Source organism: Papilio polytes, unplaced genomic scaffold, assembly GCF_000836215.1.
Source record: "Papilio polytes unplaced genomic scaffold, Ppol_1.0 DF822178.1, whole genome shotgun sequence".
Classification (NCBI taxonomy): domain Eukaryota; kingdom Metazoa; phylum Arthropoda; class Insecta; order Lepidoptera; family Papilionidae; genus Papilio; species Papilio polytes.
The window spans coordinates 4,270,869-4,293,383 of record NW_013527026.1 but is presented as its reverse complement, the minus strand read 5'-3'; the positions used below and the strand labels follow the sequence as shown (position 1 = coordinate 4,293,383).

Sequence of the window (22,515 nt, the reverse complement as noted above, 5' to 3'; positions counted from 1 at the left end):
GCACCGACGACTTCTGTAACACAACAACATACAATTACATACTCATCTCGAACATTCAAACAAATAATTCTTATTATGAGATTCAAAACACGAAATATTAGGAATCTACGAACACGCCTAACTATCGCACAACTGTTTAATCTTGATTGATCAGTTGTGCGATAGTTAGGCGTGTTCCTGTGATTATCAGCTTATATAGCACACTGATCTATTTTAGTTGGGCAACTAAACAGTTGAATGGGCTGCAAAACAATCGATAATCGTAAAACTGTTTTGCGATAGTTTAGTCAAAAGTGTGAGACAGCTCTAAGAACTAGTCTGAGTCAGCTCGTATTTTAAAAACAATATAATATAGACTATTTGAGGATAATTTAGGGTCTGAAAAACATCCCTGAGTCAGTAGCTAACGATTATGAATAAGCAGGACATTCGTATTGCGTACTCTGAAGATCAATTTGGCTTACAGAGCTGTTATCAATATACGCATTTTAAAGCTGGAAATATTCCAAGATATCACAAATGTATAGAAATACGTAAACGAAATTCCCGCAACGTATTGAAGATCGACTTGTAACCTTGCCCGTGTGGTGTATAGAATTGTAATCGAAATACAAGTAGGAAATGTCGCCAATCACATTAAGAATACGAAGGGAATCACATGTCCTATTTGCAAATATAGTTTGTATGTTGTTTGCATTTGCATACTATCATGTTGGCTGGTTTTTATTACTAACACATTACAATTATAAAGTCAAAGTAATTGGAAACATAACACCGCGACATAGTTATACATCTCAAGATAATTAATAGAAAAACAAATAGACTAACCGAAAAGCAAAATATAACAGACAAAAGACTTAAATTAATGAACTCTGAAACGCAAGTCATAATTTTTAATAGTAAAATCCTTCTAATTTATCCCATTTACGCCGGTTATGTAGTTGACACTCTTCACATTCTTTATGAAAAAAAGACCACACTAAGTTTTATAAAACTCTAAAAGGCTATAACAACGCGACATGTTGTTAAAACGTTTGTATACTTGTAGTAAATTATAATTGTTTTAAATGGCGACACTGTTATCTTACGTAGAATTACCAGACCTCGCGCATTTGTTTCCGACTGGTTTTTATACAAGTTTTCCTTCACCATTGTTTACAATATCTTGTAGTTTATTCTTGTAATTTAAACGCAGCTTGCTGCATAAATGCAATATAATAGATGTAAGGTTAAAACTTTACACGGTAGCCTAGTATCGAAGAAGTTCTTTGTTGCCTTTGTAGTGTAGAATTGCATCTCATGGTTCTTAAATATGACTGTTCTACGAGTTTTATAATAATCTATGGGTCAATTACCTTCATTTGTCAAAAATGTTTGACATAAAGTTTTGAAGTAAATATTATTTTTTATAAGTGAAATTTAATTAGCTAACGTATCACATATTCCTGACTATATTGAGATTTTCTGGGTCAGTTCTTTGAATAACAATAGTATTTTCACAATATTTTACGTAAAATATTATTTGGGTCGAAATAAAACTTAATTGTGTTCGTGACCACAACGTATTGTAACGTAATACGATACGTTACATTTACCATATTGCAAAATTAAGCAAATGTTTGTAGTCTTTTTCGCAGAAAGTAACAGATTACAATGTAAGCATCATTTGAGTAGCTAACAAATTATCGAGGTTAAGTATGAAAATGACAAATTTCATTTTTATTACAATCTTTATGATGTCAGAAAAAGGGCCGTTTGACCTAAAAATGTACAAGCACCCAGGAAAAATGAAGAAAAAAGTACACTCATAGAGTTTTTACAAAAATACTGACTAGAAGCGCTGGTTTCTAAGCGACATTAACGAATAAAAATAAACATACCGTTTATACAGTATACCGTAAACCTTATAGTCGGTCCGATATTCGACTGAAACCTTTCGGATGTTTTAACTGAATACACTCGGGAATCAAAAAAGTTAAAAAAAAAGAAATAAACGAAAATAAACTTCAATGATTGAGTTGTTTTTAAATTTTATCATTATAACTAATTTTCGTTTTAAATCATTCAAACCGACACGGCAACGGATATGAAATAATTTGATAAGATAAACTGATATGGCTTGCACTATCTTGATAAATAATGTAAAAAAATAAATTCGAATACTGACTCAAATTCATGATATTAGGAGCGTGCGCATATCTTTCACTATACTATTGCAGAACTTTTTAATATCGCTTTAATTCCTATGAGCTTTTATGAAGGTGCGCACACTACTCGATTTTTAGCTGTGCAACCAAACGATTGAATTGGCTGTGAAACAATCGATAATTGCACAATCGTTGTGCGATTGTTTAGTCAAAGGTGTGCGCCCGCTTTTAACGTAGTGTAATGTTACTGATCCTTCAATCATATATCTACAAATAATCGCAGTGAAGGGTCTTAAGAGTAACGCTATCTGGCCTTTCCTTTGAATGGCTTCCCTCAACTGAAGTTACTAGTGTTTTGTAAGGAAGCCATTTTAGACGTATTACGTATAAGGGAATGTGAAGAGGAAATGTTCTACGAATCATACTGTATTGATTTCTAAAACTAGCTTTGTGTTATTTCAATAAATTTAGCTAAATCTCGACAGTAATGCAATCATAGACAATTATTTATTACAAAAGCGGATTTGAACAAAGTTACTTATTACAATAGGTCTGAAGGTCTGTTCCACGAAATACTTTAATATTCATTATAAATGTATGACTAAATAACTTATGTATAATTCGTAAGTCATTGAAATAAATGATACATTCATATTCGACTCACACATAGACTTAAAACTATAAAAATTTGAATAGACGTTTTTTGATGTGAATTTTAATACCCACGCTATTCATAGTTATCTTTCTATCCAAATTAACTATATTTATAATACTAACAACAATATAATTGGCCTATCATATACCGCCATATGGATATATGTATCATTAGATAATAGCGCAGGGAGATATTTTTTAATTATTGCAAACGCAATTCGAAATGACACGTGTAAGTGGATGAGATAGTTTACACAGTCTATTTTTATCATAACCCTATTAAGAGCTGGAAAAAAATTAAATAAGCATAATCAGTTTATTTAATGCGTTTTAAAGAGTTCACCACATGAGGGAGACATGGATTTAATTTTTATGGGATGCTTGCCACTGGGGGACGTTGATGAGGACCATTGTTGGTTGAGTGCTTTGGGAGTGTGAGATCAGGGTTAGATTTCCTCTCTAATATGAGGATTATGTGCGGTCTATTGTATCGTAAAGAGTTATAGATTAACACTTCAATCTCTAACTCTTGTACGTTATATCTAATAAGCTCATTGGGGTCTCCTTTCCCTTCCTTTATTTTATCTGTTTTTTTTTCACTCTAGTAATGTGGCATGTCATTTGTGTAAATGATGATGGTAAAATTAAGAAAAAATATTTTTACGTTTTCCTGTTTTAGGTAACCAAATCTAAATTTCATACTTGGAAATCGTGCCTAACTGTCTTAGGACATTTAGCTGACGTCATTTCTATTAAACAATTGCAACAGGTAAGTTATTGTGAAAGGTACCAACTTAGGTATATCTTCAAAATCTTAAACACAATTGGTAAAATTCGAACCTGAAAGTCAGAATAGAATGAACTAATAGCCTTTCATCTTAAAAGTTATAATAATAGGTTGTTGATCGAGCATTGTTAATTCAACATCATAGGTGCGTATTCATATTAAAATATAAAAGGCACATAGAACTGCAATACCATTAGAAGAGGCGGCCATGTGCCAGTTAAAACAATCGGCTATGTGCTGAGGCACATGCGGTGAATCAACGTGTGCTCAACAATCGCTTATAAATTAGCAAGTTTAATTAACGGTTCGAACCATTTTAAGGTCAGCATTCTGCGCCTGCGCACGGTCCAGGGGTTCGTGCGGCGACGAGCCTTGGTTGCCCATCCTTCAACAGCTCGCAGAACTTGATTTGTAACTATGACGTCACTCAAAGTGACCACTCAAGCAATAGAGTGAGACATCACAACACATCACAGAAATCGTCGAACTCAACGGTCACTTCACAGATTATTCATCACACAACTAACGCAACGCCTACAGCCGTGTCCTCTTGCGACAAAAACACTCTATCCTTAGCACAATAAGATAATAATTTCGACGAAGATTAAACTCCACAAACATGGCAAAGCTTAAAATAAACAATACAGTTCCTCTTGCTGGCGCCACTACCTTGAAAACTTGCGCATAATACAAAAAAACTCACACTTTTTATCTTTTATCTATTTGATTACATCTGAAGTTGCCTGTCTCGTGTTTTGCTCACGTGAAAAAGAAACGGTTGCGATAAAATAGAAGGAGTGATAGGTACGTATTACGAATTAATCTCACGCGCAAAACTTTCGAAGATCGTCCAAGATGCGGTAGTAGCACATAAGGTTCGTGTGAATTCGTTAACAATAATTTTTTAAAAGGGGGGTCAACTTTTCCCACAAACGATGAATAAACGCGGAGAGGCGCATTGAACCCGGCACCCGGCGCGCGCGGGGAGGGAGCTCGGGCTCGGGTAGGTAGCTGGGAACGACCGCCGATGCCAGCTGAACGTTATTTTTTCCCACAGCATTGTTCTTTGGACCGTAGCGAGTAACGATCACAGAACTATATACTTTTTGGTAATTAACGCGACATTTATTTTAAAACACTAACTGCACTGAACTGCATTTCGGGTGAATGTAAAACTGCAGAAATATTTAAGAAACTAATGTATAAGGCGCGCGCGCCGCGCTCGTGGCGAGCCTCGCTGTCGTACTAACCGCGACGTGCGAGGACCGCGCGAACCCGGGTGCGGAGCGTAGTGCGCCCCGCACCTCACCCTGAGCCCCGCAACGACCGGTCCCTTGCATTGTCAAGATTGACGACCGGTGAGATCATCATACGAGTTACGAAGCTTTTAATTTGATTCCGATGCTAAATCGTCTATAATACAAAAAAAAATCAAGGCCTAGCCCCTACGCTGTCAGAGAACTCAAAAGTTGGCCTCCGGTATTTTAATTTTCCTCGTAGACTTTTATAATTTGCTTCCTAAAATTTGGTTCTGGTTTATATTTTGTCATTCACATTTGAGATTAGATAACCAAGGTAGAAGTCAACTAAACAATGCCTTCAAGGCATTGATCAACAATAACAATATCTAATGTAGTATTAATTATCTGATAAAACGATTGTCTATAATAACGTAATTGAAGCCACTTAAACAGGCGAATAAGAAAAGGATAAATTATAAATGTTAATTGGGACAAACAAAACTTTCATGAGCTTTGAAACGAAGATAGATAGTAATGGTAGTAATGGAAAGCTAAGTGCTGACAAATGCAATGTATACACGTTGGGTAACAGCTGGCGCGGCGCGTGCGAGCGGGAAGGACGCAGGTGGCCGTCAGAGGCTTTGGCACCCGAACACATGTCGTCCACGATACAGATGAGAATGTGCTATTTCTGGTAAGTCCATATGCAACACGACCACATATTTAGGACCGGCACAATATAGTTTGGATATAAATATACACGTCTGGCGCGTAGGTAGATATGCATAGAATGCGGACGTTAAAATCCTAGATATAGAATTTGCATTTTACAAATTTCAGCTATATTAAAGGCCTGTCCCACGACTGGCTGATAGAGGCTCAGATACCTTAAATTTGACGTCACTGTCAGATAAGGGAACAAAATCCGATATTATAATTCCGATATCCTATGTTCGATTATTATCAGACAATTTACAATTTGGTAGGACAGGCCCTAAGACTAACCTCGTTTTAGACTTGGTATCTTAAAAATTTGGTTACTTTAGTAACTTTAGGTGTACAGTAGAACACTGATTAACGTATAAGCCTGTAATAAGGCACATTTTGGCTTCCCAGTCAAGTGCAGAACTCCGTTAACTTAACCACACACATTACAGTATATTTTATCTTCTTTATATAGTCAGTCATAACGAATTTTAATTATTTTAGTAAATGGAGATGGAAACTAAATGTTAGTGATTTTCTCCACCTTTCTTCTAACCACATTAGCTTCCGCAGAACAGCAACAAAAGAATTGGCAGGTGAAGCAGAAGGGAATACAACTCATTAGAAATGAGATTATTAATCGTGAAATTCTTTGATTGTGACAGTCACCGAGGAAATTGTAATGTAGGTGTTAGAGGTTAGTTACACGTAATTGGTGTGCTCTTTTTCAATTCCTTATTGAGTCACGCTCTGAGTCACCTGAGATACGATACGAACACGAATTCCTGCAGCCGACGACGCTGCAATGGCGACATGAAACCTCATATCACGAACGCCTCTACTTTCCTTATCTATTATTACTAATAACACGACCTAAAATAAAATATGGCTACCAAAAAAATAAAAATAGCCTATGTTACTTTACATGAGCATTTTTAGTCAAATCATTTTTGACAACTTCAATTTCAAAAATAAACTACAAATAAAACTAACTATAGAACTGAATTACAGCCAAGATAATTTTGAAAGCAGATTCGTACTTAACATAGTAACATACAATGTTGTAAATTATGCAATTTCATAATTTAGCCTCTAATAATAATTATATTAGAGATAGAAATCGCATTAGTGCTAACATCGCAAAATAAACAAGCCGTGGGTCGTCAGTTGTATAAACATTCACTCGCTTCATCAACGCTGTGGTCTCATACAAACTTTGTAATTACATACAAACTAAGCAAATTACAAATTAGGTCATCTTACTGCGCGATATTGTTCCAAGTAATAATGTTGCACACTAAACAGATTTATTGATAGACGAGATATTAATTCGACTTACAATTTTACGCAAGATTTGTATAAAATATTACCAACTTAAATGAGTGAAAAATAGTGATGATTCTATTTAACCTTCAACTTTCGTACAATATTAAAGTAAATAAATGAACTTTCATTACCGGTCCAATGACAGTTAATCTAAGTTCAAACAAAGCGCGGCAGTCGAAAGAGGACAGTGACGCTTTCACGGTGCGCGACACATCCAGCCACCGTGACACTGCCATCCGCCATCTATTATGAAATTCAAACTTTATACGAGCTCGTCGTTTTTGTCCACTGCGATCGAAGGAAAGCTAGCGCATGGATGCAAAATTAAAAACTTCTGTCCTTACTTTTAAAGAAAAATTAGATTTTCCAGGGAGTAAACATTAGAAGGGGGTATTATCCTCTTACTGTACGTCTTTTTTGTCTAAAACTAGGCAACGCTTTTGTAATTGTCTATGAACAGTGATCGCTAATACCTTAAACACCATTCTAATCGCTCTGGTACCTTAACCTGTGTTTTGCGTCTCATGTGAAATTTCGAGCCGCCATAAATTTTGCGTAGCAATATACCTTTGCACTCGCTATTGTGCCTTATGCAACATTTCCGCTAAACGAACAATTCTATTCAAAGAAACCACCGTTATGTATCGCTGAATCGGTTGCGCTTGTTTATGGTTTTTAGAACACTGAAAACGATATGTCCGACCGAAATTAGACTACCATTTTCTTTCATTGTTTTGAACATTAAACTGAAGAAATTTTATCATAATTTTTTTTGCATTTTCTATAAAAAAGTCTTTGAATATTCTACATAGTAATGTGAAATGAAGCTACACTATATACTACGCTATATTTATAACCGTTAAAATAACCATTGTTAGCGGAGCAAAAAATTAAGAATGATAGACAGGTGCTAGAAGTTCGCCATAGATAAGGCAAACTGGTACACTGAATACATTTACAATCTATTTTTAAGTCGTGCAACATCGCTAGAACGTTGCATTGTAGTCGGCCGGTGGTTTTGCCGTACTATGTAAACAGTAAACGTCAAAAGGATGTGCATGGGATATTTAGCTCACACGTGTAAGCCACGTGATCAAGAAGTTTACAAAAAAATGCCTATTAATTTAGTTTAATAACGTTACTGTTTTATTCGATTTTTATTGGAACATATTTAAATTGACATACAAACCAGACGCTTGAATCTTTAGAGAATTTTTTCCAACTGTAAACAAAGTTAAGGCGGAATTAAAAGTCGAAATGTACACATTAAATCAAAATGGAAATTGCAAGAAAACGTAGATAAAATATTTTATTTTGTTCCGACGCTTTATTTGTTGGTCTAGAAATAAGTTACTGTACTATTACATTATTTTCAGAAGGCCGGTTGTAATTACGTCGAGATGTCGCCGTAATGAGAATTACATATAGAGTTGAAGGCGACAGAGGCGACATCGTGGATAGCACAGACTTTCCACTTAATTTACGTAAATTAAGACTCGTCAAGTAACCAGCCCAGACTAGTTTAAAAAACTTTTTTAAACTTGTTCTTGATCACCTAATGTCTTAACGAAATCAAACTATAGCTGTCGTAATGTACAAAGTACTCTTACAGTATGCCAGCCTATGGTATATTAAGTTTTTGGTTGTCAGTCAGACAACGCTGAAAAATAAACTTTATTACTTTGGCAGTAAATGCATCAAATAGGCAATAAAAACGCGTCCCGACGACCCGCCGCGAAGTCTGATTATTGGGATCAAAATAAATATAAATTGGACACTTCAATAAAGTCAACCGGGTCAATATCAGACTGTATATTAAACGAGCTGTACGCGAAACGAATATAGCCAGTAGATAAATCATAAAACAACGGTGATGTTAGCACTAATAAGGCGACGCACCCTGTCTAGTTCATTTTTATAACGGCCATCATACTATCCCTGGCTCGATTGTTATTAGAAGTAGCACTTGGAATAAGTAATTTGTTCATAGTTCGACCGGCGCGTTGTAGCGATGTGCCTAGCATTGTGATCACGTTTGGAGCACAGCGGATGTTAGAGGTGTGTGACCAGATTGCTTGATAAACGTACTCGACGTTCCTCGAACACCAGTTAATGTGTACCTGTTCTCGGGACCAGATACCTCTACCTTGCGTTTTGAAATTTTCAAATTTTGATTAATGATTTATTACTGAGATAAAAAAATCACTTTAAAATCGGAAATTGCTGACCCGAAAGAAAGACGTGCCGATCGATAAAAGTTTCTCAAAATAGATCCTTATTTAAAAAATCAAAACGGCGCAGTACGGGGACGACGCAATGACCGCATGGACAATGTTCAGTTGGAGAAGACTATACAACGGTAGAATGGAGACGGTGGAAGATTCGAGGGTTGAGCTGCCGGCAGACACCAGGCAGCTGGTGTACAATGTCTACGTGTACTTCAGTCGGCGCCCAGGACGGAGTTCTAAGGCATCCATATCGAAGACCGCGCGAGCTACTATGCTTCCGAGAGACATCGTTGCTGATATCATCAGAGACAAATACCGGGACTGTGACACATTTAAAGGGTAGCATCAGAGTGATAGCAAGCGGCAACATCCTATCAGTTCATCTGATTGTTATGTGACCAATACTGGAATACATATCGGAACAACTGGAAGTGATACAACATAATGTATGAAACAGATATGGAATGTAAAGGAGAGTGGTAAAGAAACAATCATGTAAAGTTTTGTAAATAATGTGGAATAAGAATGCAGAGTAATAAATAAGCGAAGATGAACATGTAATATTTTCATCATATCAACTCATTATGTAAGGTGAGTCTAAATTCTTATCTTCTTAGATAATATAATGTAATAAAACTATTTAGTTTGTTTGTATAAAGTATAAAAATTGTGACATCAAATGTTATATTCCAGTGTTTATTTAAGACTTATTGCGGCGGCTTCGAGGCTTAAAGCCATTGTTTGCTGACAAGCGATATGGTAATTCGATATAAAAATAAAACCAAAAATAAATGTAATTGAAATACTGTTAGTTAAGTGGATATTAAAAAATAAAAATTGTTGTAGATACCTATACCATGACGTGTGTTTACGTAAGTTTCTTATGTTAGATTACTTAGTTAATTCTAATTAGTATGTGTAATTAGATGAAATCTATAAAGGTGAAATTGGTTACCATAAAATTGAACTAAAAAAAACCTATTATTTTACTATTAATTTTTGCACTGTCTTGGAAATAATTTCATCTGTTAACAATTTATTTGACATTGACGTTGACGTTTATTAGACGTACAAATATTTTAATATTTACAATAATAATACAATATTTTAATTGACATAGATTTAAAAAGTAACAAATTCATTTGTTCAGTTGTTTTAGATACATATTTTTAAATGAAAGCAAGTTAATTTACGTCACATCTCACCATATCAGGAGATTGCACATCTTATTTGTTAATGTATAAAGAGCTAGTGTTGACTATGATCTCATTCAAATATACTTGTAAATATAATATACTTATTATATGTATCTTTCGAAAGACATTCTCTCGACATTGTAAACTGAGAATTAAATTTAAGTATAAATTTATTTAAGTATTTAATAAATTAAAAAAATTGGGTTTTAATATATTTATTTAAAAACATCCCGTTATAATTAGTTCCAAGTTATTTTACTTTGACACAAATGAGAAGATGAGTTCGTAAAATGATATACGCCTACTGATTAGCAATAGCAATGTCGTTTATTAAGGAATTTAGTCGTAGAATAATATTAGATTCCACTTATCTGTTAATCCAGTGATACTTTGCTGGATTTATTTTCAAATAAGAAAACGATGTACATTTAAATAGATTTTTAAATTGACACACAAGAGGTGGGCCTTATAATTTGTATTTAAAAGTAAATAACAGACGCGAATAAATACATATCAAAGACCTTGAATTAGTTAACAGTGTAGAATTCATTTAAATATTGAAGAGGTGGTTTTAATTTGTTTTTAAAGGTTTACAATTTGTACATTCGTCTTTTACGGCATCAACATACCAATCTGATGAATAATGCACTCGATCGTTACCTCTGTTCAAAACAAAAAAGTTAAGAACAAAGAAGGCAACGGCGCATAAAACTGAGCCTGATTCGTAAATAAATTAACGGCATTAGAGATGATTAAAGGTCCGTAGGACGAAAACTCAAACAGTTTCCTTCTTCCGCACTTATTTAAATTTATAAATGTTGTAAAAGCAAACAGTTTTTTTTTTGCATAATTTGAGTCTTTTTTATTAATAGTGACCAAAACGTCAAACCAACTGACTTCTTAAGGTCACCATTGATTTTTCATTCATATGAATACAGATGAAATGTATTTATTTAAATTTACAGACGTCAGTACAATTTCAAGGAAAATAAAATACTTTCTGGACCAATGCAATGAAAATAAGCTGAGTACTTATCACATTATTTGAAGTAAAGCTTTATTTAGTTTGTGCATTAAGATGATGATAAAAGGCAGAATAAAAAAAAGTAATTAAAACCGTTAATCCCTAAATGTACATTACGTCTAGTTATATACAAAGATATACAAACATACTTACATTATATCATAGCATTTTTAGCTAAAATAATAAAATTCGTACGTAAAACAAATAAAACCCAAACCTCCCGTCATTTTACATAACAGAACCAACTATTTTGACAGACTTCATGTTATAGCGGGTAAACTTTTTGCCATCTTTACCACTCTACCATTGAAGGAAAAATGTTTACTTTTACAAACCAAACTTCATTGAGATGTTGAAATTTACACATAAATGGTCTTAAAAGAAAAACTTACTAATTAAATCAACAGAAAAATTACTCACGTTTCTTCAAATTAACACCATCATCTGAAACAATCACAATTCACTCTTAATATGATAAGGCACACGTTCACAATCGAATCGAGATTAACATTTAATACTATAATTAGCTACGGAAAATCGCGTTACTTCGGTGATCGGCTGCTTGCCAAGAAACACATCGGCGTGTGTATACTTCACTAATTACACTACTGCACTGACTATTTTCAGGTGCAAACACGTGAACCAACTCCGCTGATTCACTGATACTTCGTCAACCACACCACATCGAAGGTTACAAGTGATCCGCTCTAAAAGCGGTCGTGCGTTAAAACAAGTTTGTGGTTTACTTTTGAACATATTTTAGAGTTCATATCCGTGACTGACGTCAAATTAGCTTTACGTTTTCTACATGTTAATGCACTATTGAAATGAAGACTCAAATATTATCGTGAGATCTTTAATGGTTTTGAGAAGAGATTAAAATCGTACTTTCCGCAACATAATGGTTGTTGATACTCTCTGTAGAGCATGTCCTAATCATTTATGAAGTATATTAGACTTAGGACTTACAAATATTAACAAATGTACACTAATAAATCTGAATAAAAATAGGGCTAACTGAATTACGATTCCCATTGCCTCTTTACCGCATTATGGTAAAAAGATCGCCTCTGATTGCGTTCATCTTCATTCATAGAATGCACATAAAGTAACATAAATTCTTAATAAAGACTGCTGAGTATTGAATGAGTAAGGCGTGGGAGGCAAAAGTGGGCGTTTGCTTACAAACTGCTATCATAAAATTTGGAAAATAAATTTGTCGTTTATTAGTGGGTGTATTTTTTGGGAAGAACGGAAATGGGAATACCATGCGTACTTTATTAATTTACAACAGCTTTTAGAATATTTCCTCATCGAAAGTGAATAACACATTTGTTTTAGGTAGACTGGTAATCAGTAAACGGATGGGGTAAAGGCGGGCGTTTCAATACCACTACAAAAACTTCTTCCGTTTTTTTTTTTTATTATAAAATGTTGGAAATTCTATACATATATTTAGAAAGAAATGAAATCTGTCGTAATATTTTATTTCTCATTGTATAACTGGGAACATTCTTAGTAACACCGTGCCCTTCAAACTGGAAATAGTAATGTTTGCGAAATGTTGCTGATAGAAATAGACAGTAATTACTACCCACGTCACTTATTTCTTGAAACATACATAGATATGTATGTGCATGACAACTGTATATTTATACTTAATATTATGAAGAGGAAATATTTGTATTTTTGATCTATTTAATTCACGCAAAAACTACTGGGCCGATTTTAAAAATTCTTTCACCATTAGAAAGGTAATATATCTGTGAGTAACATAGGCTATATTTTGTATTATTTTTTAATTTCATGCGGGCAGAGTCGGAGCAACAGATAGTTTTGTATAAAGTTTTAAAGATCAATGCCATTGAAATAACATTTTATGCTACTGCTGTTAGGGACATCATTCAGAAGTTAATATCAATAGGTTTTCTACTACATGCGAATTGTAAATACATTTTTACTTTCAAGTTATACTTATAAGCATAGAAAACTTTTAACACTAAACTTTAAACACTACACTACACTTTAAAACTTTAAACACTACTTTGTGGCGTAAGATATCGGCAATCACAGCATGTTTTTGAATAATTATTTTTCTAATTAAAAGTCCTACACTTACGTCGCGCTTTAGGCTATATATATTTACGCTATTAAACTAAGGGGGTTAATAAATTCGATAAAAAACTAATGTGAATAAGCTACAAGCTGCCAACACCAAGGAAGAAGGATTGCAATGGATTTTGACACTTGCAATTGATAATTTAAGAAATGTAAACAAAATAATAGAATTTACATAATTTCATGCGTGTGAAGCCGCAAGGGAACAGCTAGTCACAAATATTTACGTTTTCTTATTCAATAAAAATTTTATGATAATCGATACCATACATTTTAGTAGTCACTTTAGTTAAATTCTTCTGTTTATAACGTTGAAAATTATGTTCAACATCGTAGCGTACATTACAATGTTCATTTTAATGTGAAAAGGGTTTTTATCATTAAATATGTAAGTGCAGACAGTGTCTGGACAGTCGTGGAATGCAAAAGGTCGTCAACAAACGCACTCGTTGGAGGCCATTAAAACGAGACAAGACACTCAACAAAGCTTTTCATTTATCTACATTTCTACTACTTTTTTATATTCCTCGGAACATTTGTAGCTTCCTTATTATGTTTTTAATTGCTACAGAGTATAAGAAAGCAGACGCATTAGAGAATTTGTTTAATTCGACATGTTTTCCTATTATAAAAATTACACAATTAAATGTTTTCATTCGTAAAAGCCTTTTCACGTGGTGTGGCATTTTAAAACGAAGTTTGCATCTAGCAATTAAATAAAGCAAGCCTGCACGCTTCTATAAGTTCGAAAAAGTATTTTTGTATGTTAAATTAAACATGCCCTTTCAACTTTAAGAAATAATTTCTTCACTTAGTTAAAAGTGTGTATTTGTAGAACCGATTTAATTAACATAGTTTTTAGTATTACAAGTTTGCCTCCAAAAGTTGACATGTACTTGCCAAAGAAATTGTTATTCTAACAAATCTTCAAACGCACGACTAGTATAAAGAAACCTTGCCAGTTTTTGCAATACGGCAGCAACATGAGGGCATCTTAGTGTATTTCAAATGTTTGTACACAGTCGACTGGCACGTTGTTTAGTTAAAGCAGTTATCTGATAAGATACGTTGTTGTCGACGCGACTCAGCCACGTTGAATGTCTTGCAGAACAGTCTGATAATGACAATGCATGAAATTTATTTAATTGCCCCTGCTACTGAATTATTGCGATAGTCAAATAGTACAAATAACAGGAAATAATAAATAGTTCTATCATTACAGCATACATTTTTGTTGCATGTATAAAGTATAAGATTTTACATTGTAGACAAAACTTCCTAATGAACATTTACGTCTATGTGTTCATTCCTTAATAGCTTTATAGATTAATCCGATAACACGAATCAATTGATGGCCTCAAGGTTAAAAACCACGCGATTTACTAGTTACCGATAGAGCGCGAAGCGAGTCGATAGATTTAGATGTACAATAGCATTTTTTATACCATCAGGTTGTCTTTTTAATAAGTACAAAATTATATTGTACCAAAAATCCACCGCGCATTTTATTAATGCTGGGTTGCAGAAGTTTCCAAATAATTTCATCGTTACCTAGTGATACATTATTGTTAGGTTGACCTAAGTTTTAATGGAGTAAATCTCAAGTTACGTAGTTCGGAAACGCATTTCTAGTATGGTAAATGCTAACAACAAACCAAAAACACTAACGAATGGTTAGATAGGAAATCGGCCATAAATAAATCAACGATACTTTATGGAAAAAAAAAGGAATTGCTAATCTTACGTATACGAGTACGTTAGCGAAAAGTTTAACTGAAAACTAGATACAGGAGGAAATATAGGTATAGGACATAAAGTATTGATTTCTCTGTTACTGTGACGTAATCAATCTAGACCCAAGAGCCTTTTCTTCCTAACTTGTTTTATCAATATCATCAGTTCTTCTCTAAAGAAATAACAAACTTTTGACTTTATGGTGCATTTCTTATCGTGCATATTATCCCAAATTATCGTTCAATGTTTCCAATTAAATATCTGCATAGTCGATTAGTTAATTAGAAGTTTGATATAAAAAGGATTTTAAAATAGACCACAGACGTCGCGCCTACATAGACAGGACAGGACAACCGCTATCCTGATAACAATCGATATTCTGCTTACATAAATAGCTTAACGGATCTTTCAGTCTTAACATCCTTTGTTATTTTTATTGACACACATTAATACTCATAAAACTTAAATCTACTGAGGTACTTAATCCCATGTTACCGTACGACAATTCGAACTACTTCAATGAATGTAGAGAATTCAATTCAAATTTATAAGTGTTCTTTGATCAGTTACGTATCAATGCTTGGTCTTATAATTGGTGGCTAAAAACGACAAAGAACAAGAGTTTGGACGCAACACTGCCAAACGCAGTGTAAGGCGACCCCTCTCTAGATGGAACGATAACCTCTACATGCCGGATGTTGATGAGTGCATACTTGTTGCGCAAATTTTATGAAAGGATGCCTAAACAAGCTTATTATTGTCATGAACTTTAAGAGACCATTTAAAATTATATACCTTTATACTATACTAATATAACAAAGCGTAAACACACACTACTTTGTGGCATAAGATGACAGCAATCTTTGTATATTTTTGGATAATTCTTTCATTAATAAAAAGCACTACGCTTACATCACGCTTTAGGCTATATATTTTCACGCTATTAAACTTAGAGGGTAAATAAATTGGATGAAAACCCTAATGTGGACAAGGGACCATAACTACAAGCTGCATCAAGGACGTAAGTGTTATCATGTTATGTCATTTTGACATTTGCAATTGATAATTTGACAAATGTAGACAACAAAATAAAATTTTCATATGGTAAATTAATGCGGATGAAGCCGTACGGGAACAACTAGTTATTTATATTACCTCTTTGTCTACCAATATCATGAACCACTACTTTATACAATTTATTGGCTTTAGTTGACATAATAATGAATTGAACAAAAGAAAATATTTTCTCCTAACTATGATTATTTCATCTTGTTTAAGTCAATCTGAAAATCGTCCACAGACAATAAAATCCTCTTAGTGATTAATTCAATTGTCTCTAGAGAAATAGAGAATGGCTGAAATATCACGAGTACATTTTAAGCGGACTAGACAAATTATTAGATCACATGGGGTAATTAGTCTAGTCTGGTTGGCGCTAAATAATTGTTAAGGTCATTGAATTTATATCCATTACTACAAGCACAATTTAGTGTTTATTATTTGATCATGAACATAATTTTTTTTATATTTGTAACAATAGATTCCAACGAAAAGAACTCGTTTCTTTAATAAACGTGTAGAAAGCTTTTTTGGTCTTAAGTTTTCTATAAGATACAATGAAATAGGCTCTGTTATATATTTGTAAAGCATATTCAGTCATTGAATTAAAAAATTATAAAATAATTATTCATCATATCAGTGTTCGTTTTAGAAAACACCTGTTTATGAAATGTTTGTATAGTATTAGATTTATTCGATGGTTATACGATTTGTAATTATAAGTTAGTTTTTTTAATTTATTCTTGATAACCCATTACCTACTTATAGGTTGTTACACCCTGAAGAAGATACATTTTACTATAAAAGGGTAAAACGTGTGCAACAAGTCTCAATAAGGTAATATATGTTAATAAACAACTATGCAGTGATATGTAATTATGACATTGACCGTGGTAATCTGAATACATGTTACGGCAAAATTTAACCGCAACACAATTATGGTAGCCTATTAGTGTATAATTGTGGTTTGAGAAGATAAATAACGATTGTTTTTCCACAAACTTGTTTGTTAAATGCCACTTGAGTAAAATTGGAGAAAAGCATGTTAAAAAGAAGGACTATAAACCGCACAATTTTAAAGGAAACTTGATCTAAAGCACGTCTCAATTTGAATTAATTAAGCTGATAACTGAAACAAAGATTTACGCTAAGTGAGACTTGATTTAAAGAAAACTGACCGCTTCATTGGATTCCTTGACATTTGACCGTCATGAAAATCGACTCTGTCTGTACTCAATTATTGATTTTAATTACTTTGGAGGTTAATGGTACGCATATTAAATGAAATTTAAATTAATTTGACCTTAAGCACATCAAATAAACAAATTTTGTTCAACGCTGGGCCATTCGTTATGGAACTGTCTGTATTTTCCATTGCCATGAGGATCGTTTCTTTGAAATGCCGCGGATAAGCAAAAATTGTCCGAGATTGTATATAAAATAACAGCGGTTATATCTTTAGTACCTGTAAAAGTTTAGAATAATAGTTCTAAGTAAATCATCTACGTAGTGTACGAGTAGTATGCATGTTTGTCACATAAAATATGCGATCAAGCATGTTCCACTTCTGGTAGATAACCGGCATGCAGTGAGAGGCATGAAGGATGTATGCGGCAATAACGCAACCAGTTGCTTGCATTCCGAAAAATATCTTGCTTCTATTCGCTCCCAGACAAGTTCGCTCGGAGAAAAAAAACGAGAAAATACTTTACGTAAATTATATCCATTTTAATCTTTTTTTACTGTAATTTGCATATTGTTCAAAGATCACGAGGAAAACTTGATTATTATTGACAATGGAAATTTGTAGTTGGGATCACCGACAGTAATTTTAAGGAAAATTCGAATTTTAACTTCTTGTTGTTTGTCTCTCTTGAAATTATTTCTATTTAAGACTTTTAAAATATGTAATTTCTGTTTGTGAAATATAGGAAATACGTCCATATTTAAAAGTGATACTTTCGTTACCACTTAACGCAGTAAAGAGCTAACATTTTTTTTTTAATTCAAAGCTTTATGTGTATGTAAAAACGTTTTATCCAGATCAATGAGCCGTTAAGTGTAACGATGCGACCTAATATAAATATAAAATAGATGCAACATTACTCGTTTGATGGTTCACTAATAACAAAAGATTGTAATAAATAAAATTAAAATTAGGTCATTGCTACTCGTTTACCTGTTCGTTTATAAAAAATGTTATACCGGTAATCGAATAGGATAATAGCTAGTTTTAACTTAAAAGGTATCTACTATTGTGTTGTCTGGTCTATTTTACTTCCTATTTATAGGTTTGTTACACATATCTTGGCGGCATCATACTAAACAACATACACAAATAACGAGTATTCACTTCTATATGTTCTCATATGTAATTATCTTGAGTTACACAAATGTAACATATATTTAAATGCTTCGTTCTAGAAATTATCTAACAAACTATTAATAAATGGACTCGACGAATGGAGAATCCCGGGCACTTGCAATTTTAACTATTACCCCAAATAAAAAAAATAAAACTACGCCATACAAAAATATGCAGATACCATGTTTTTAATACCTCACCAATGTCATGAATTATTAACATGTGACAATTATTAAAATAAGGATAATAACAGGAAAATGAAAATTCATCTGTAACATTCCTGGTGTAGTTACGAATCATTTAACGAAACATTAAATTGTAACCAGAATTATTTAAGACATGATTTTAGATAAGTTAAAACACGTTTAATATAAACGCTAACGATTATTACAAACCGGAATAAAAACCTAAAACACAATTTTGCTTTAGAACTTGGTTAATTCTACTGTTTCAGAAAACTATTAAATAGAGCAGTAAAAATAAAAGACCAGTAAAACTACTCTAAACGTCGTACTTTCGTTTTCTCTTTTGCTACTTTACTATGAGAACCAACACAATATTACTAACCTCTTAGCAAAATAACTCGCTATTTGTAGAAAAAGTAACCTAGATACAACTATACTTAGATCCAGTTTTATGTCTACATAATAAGCCTTAATATCTCAGAAATATTCCATTTAAGTATACAGCAACTATAATACAATTTATAATTCACCTGCTTCGCGAGTAAAGGCTTTATATTTCGGTGGGGATTTTACATAGACAATCGGTGCGAGTTAAAAGTTCATGCTATTTTAAAAGGTCATCGCTAAGTGACGTGTATAATTGGGTTTAGGATCTCGCCAGATAAAGAGCGAGTAAAACCGCTATGCTTAAAACGTAGATATTATCTTTCAAGGTAAATTTTATAAGTAAAAATGCTACGAATGGCTCCCTTACGATCTTTTATACGTACAATAAATGGTATTATTTGTGGCTTATTTTGTTATTTGTTTTAATATATTGGAAGACTAATATATGGTGTTCCGACGTTTGTAAAGTAATCTCTTCAAAGGTACACCCTAACTAAGGCTAGTCTCAAAGCCACTAGGTGGGGACGTAAAGTTAGCTGTTGATGATGAAAGCTATGTGTATTGCTAATCTTTTCATGGTAGGCATTATGGAATTCCTTTTGAGGGGACATCATTACGTTTTATATCCATCTTACTTATTGATATAAAAAGTAAGTAGGGCGTGCGCCATTGGGCCTCGGGTCGGATCGTTACTGATCCTTCATGCGTGATGTACCGGACCGCGTTACACGCTGAACATGGCACCCGGCCAACACATCAATCGGATTGCCTGCATCTTTTTATAATGATAGCAATCTATCCAAACTTAGATTAAATTAGAAAAATCTAAAATTTTGTACTAAATCATATTTTATTAATGATAATTGACTGCTGCGGTAAAGAAATATAAAAAACTAGCTTTCGCCCGCGTTTCCGTCTGCGTGAAATTAAAAAAAAAGTGAGTAGCCTATGTACTCTTCCAGACTATCATCTACATCTACACCAAATTTCGTGTCGAAAAATCAAAAAGGTTCAAATTCAAACTTCTTAGTCCACATTTGGTTGTCCTTGTAATAAACATCTGTGTGCTACTTTTTATAGTAATAAATACAACAGATTAATATGCACAAAACAGGAAACCAATGGAGCATAGCCTTATAAATTAAAATTTAATGGCAAATCAAGGTAATATAAGGAAAGTGACAGGAAAAAAATTGTCGGTTTACGAAATCCTCTTATTACACCTTCAAACAATATAAATGTTAAAATATAATGGCTGTATCGATCTTCTTAGGACCTCTTCTATTAACTTTAATTGTGACATGATGAATAAAAATAAGAAATAACATCTAAAGAATAAATAACGTAAACTGTACTTTAACTAGAAGAAACATATTATCGTAGAAATAATTGACTCACGTAAAGTAGTTCCCACAGCTACTTTAGTTGTGAAAGGCGATGAGTTCGTTTCAATTTGTCTTGGAAAAATACTTCTATACAAAAGTTTGCGAAATTTATTGCGTAGTTTCCAGACTAATTCAAATAAAAACCCAATTTATTAGGTAACTACAGAACTGTTTTTTTGCTATTACATAAATGAGCAGAGAAAGTATCACGACTTTACAGAACAGTATCGTGAACGACATTGATTACGATAATTTCTATGCTTTTTAAGTTTTTGTTGCGATGGCGGTTCAGTATCGGCCGTTAAATTTGATATGTTAAAAACTAGTCTTGTATCAGCAGCCAATTCAAGTAGCTATCCGGCATTTTATTTGGCACGTCGTAAATCGACAATGTTTGACAAATAATTTGACTGCCTAAAAAATTAAGTAGCGTAAGTACTATATGCAAATATATAGAACATACGAAGAATCTAATTGCTTCAGTCTTTGATCTCTATATATTAATAAAATTAAAAGTTTCGAATCGCCAAATCAAGAAAACCGCATAATTCCTACGAAATCCAGTTTAACAATACAATAAAAAATATTGTAAAAAAAGATAGTTTAAACGTCAGTAAGGTCACAATTACAGAGGCGGCAACCTTCACGGCCTCGACGGCGGAGGCGTTGCAGATGTCAGTTTCTCAACCGATAGGAACTTATTGCATGCCATGTCTATTTCTAGACTCTGAGCCACTTCACATTGACTTTATTGAACAATCAGAAATTACTTATTTATCATACATAGCTATCATGAATGTGATATTTAAATCTTCCTAATATCATAATATGAAACTTTAGATGGATGGATTATTGTTAGATTGTTAGCTTAACTGCTTAATAAAGCTCAATTAAATTTGGTATATCTGTATAAGATGGTCTGGGAGATCATATAGGGTGTTTGCTTTTATATTATTTTTTAATTCCACACATAGTCACGGGTGAAAGCTAGTATTGCATATGAACTGAATGATTTCTCAAATATGATCAAAAAATTAAACTACTGACCACATCAAAACATGAAGGTAAATGTAATGACAATTTTTTTTAGATAAAGATTGTAAACTGGGACACCTGGCTATCAAACGAAAATTGTTATTTATTATAAATAATGATAAGGATAATGAGTGACTAAGATATAAATTTATTTAATCAAGATTATAAATTTTTATCATAGAAATTGTACATTTGTTATATTGTATACTAAGTAGATACTATAATAATAATTAAAACATTACATTAAACCCTCAATAAACTAGTGTTTTAGGGCACTGATCTATCAGTCATGGATCAATCTATTTATCAACAATAAAATTACGAGAAAACCATCACACACGGTTCATACTGGATAGGCAAGCAATTATTGGACAATTATATCATGGAAACAAAACTGAATAACCTTACCCAAAATATTTTGCTCATAATTTGTGTTTTAAAAACATATTTAAATTAATAAATTAATAACATAGAAGAGTAACACGCTACGTTAAGTCAAATAAAAAGTAAACAGTACAAGTGCCGTGTAGTGTTGGAAATAGTAACATTTATAAATAAAGATCTCTTCTATTTAAAAAAAAAATTGGGTACTTACCTAACATGCAATATATTTCAATACAGTTCGAAACTAGCAGGCCATATCTCACTATTTCTGAATACTAATCATATGCACAAAACGAGGTGTTCTTTTAGTTTTTGCTCTCAATAAAACTGAGATAATAGGAAATGTTAACAAAACACCGCCCACGTAAACTAGACAACTTTCTAAAAAGGTTAGAAGTAGTTATTGTACTTTAAAAAGCGTAATTTTACTAGAACGGTTTGAGTTTGAGGGTTTCTCACTGAGATTTTTGCAATGCCTAAATCACAACCATCAAAACTGAATCCTAAACCTAGCCTGAAATTCTTGCAGAAGGAAATGTCATAGTGACATGAAAA

At 33.1% G+C, this 22,515-nt stretch overlaps 1 long non-coding RNA gene across 1 annotated transcript; it reads right to left on the bottom strand.

The window, feature by feature from the left end:
* LOC106106726 lies at window positions 1–22,510 on the bottom strand. Its single transcript, XR_001225824.1, has 3 exons — window positions 22,172–22,510; window positions 11,729–11,752; window positions 1–13 (listed from the first exon to the last, which is right to left on the bottom strand). It is a non-coding gene; the product is annotated as an uncharacterized LOC106106726 (long non-coding RNA).
* Window positions 22,511–22,515: the final 5 nt, after the last annotated feature.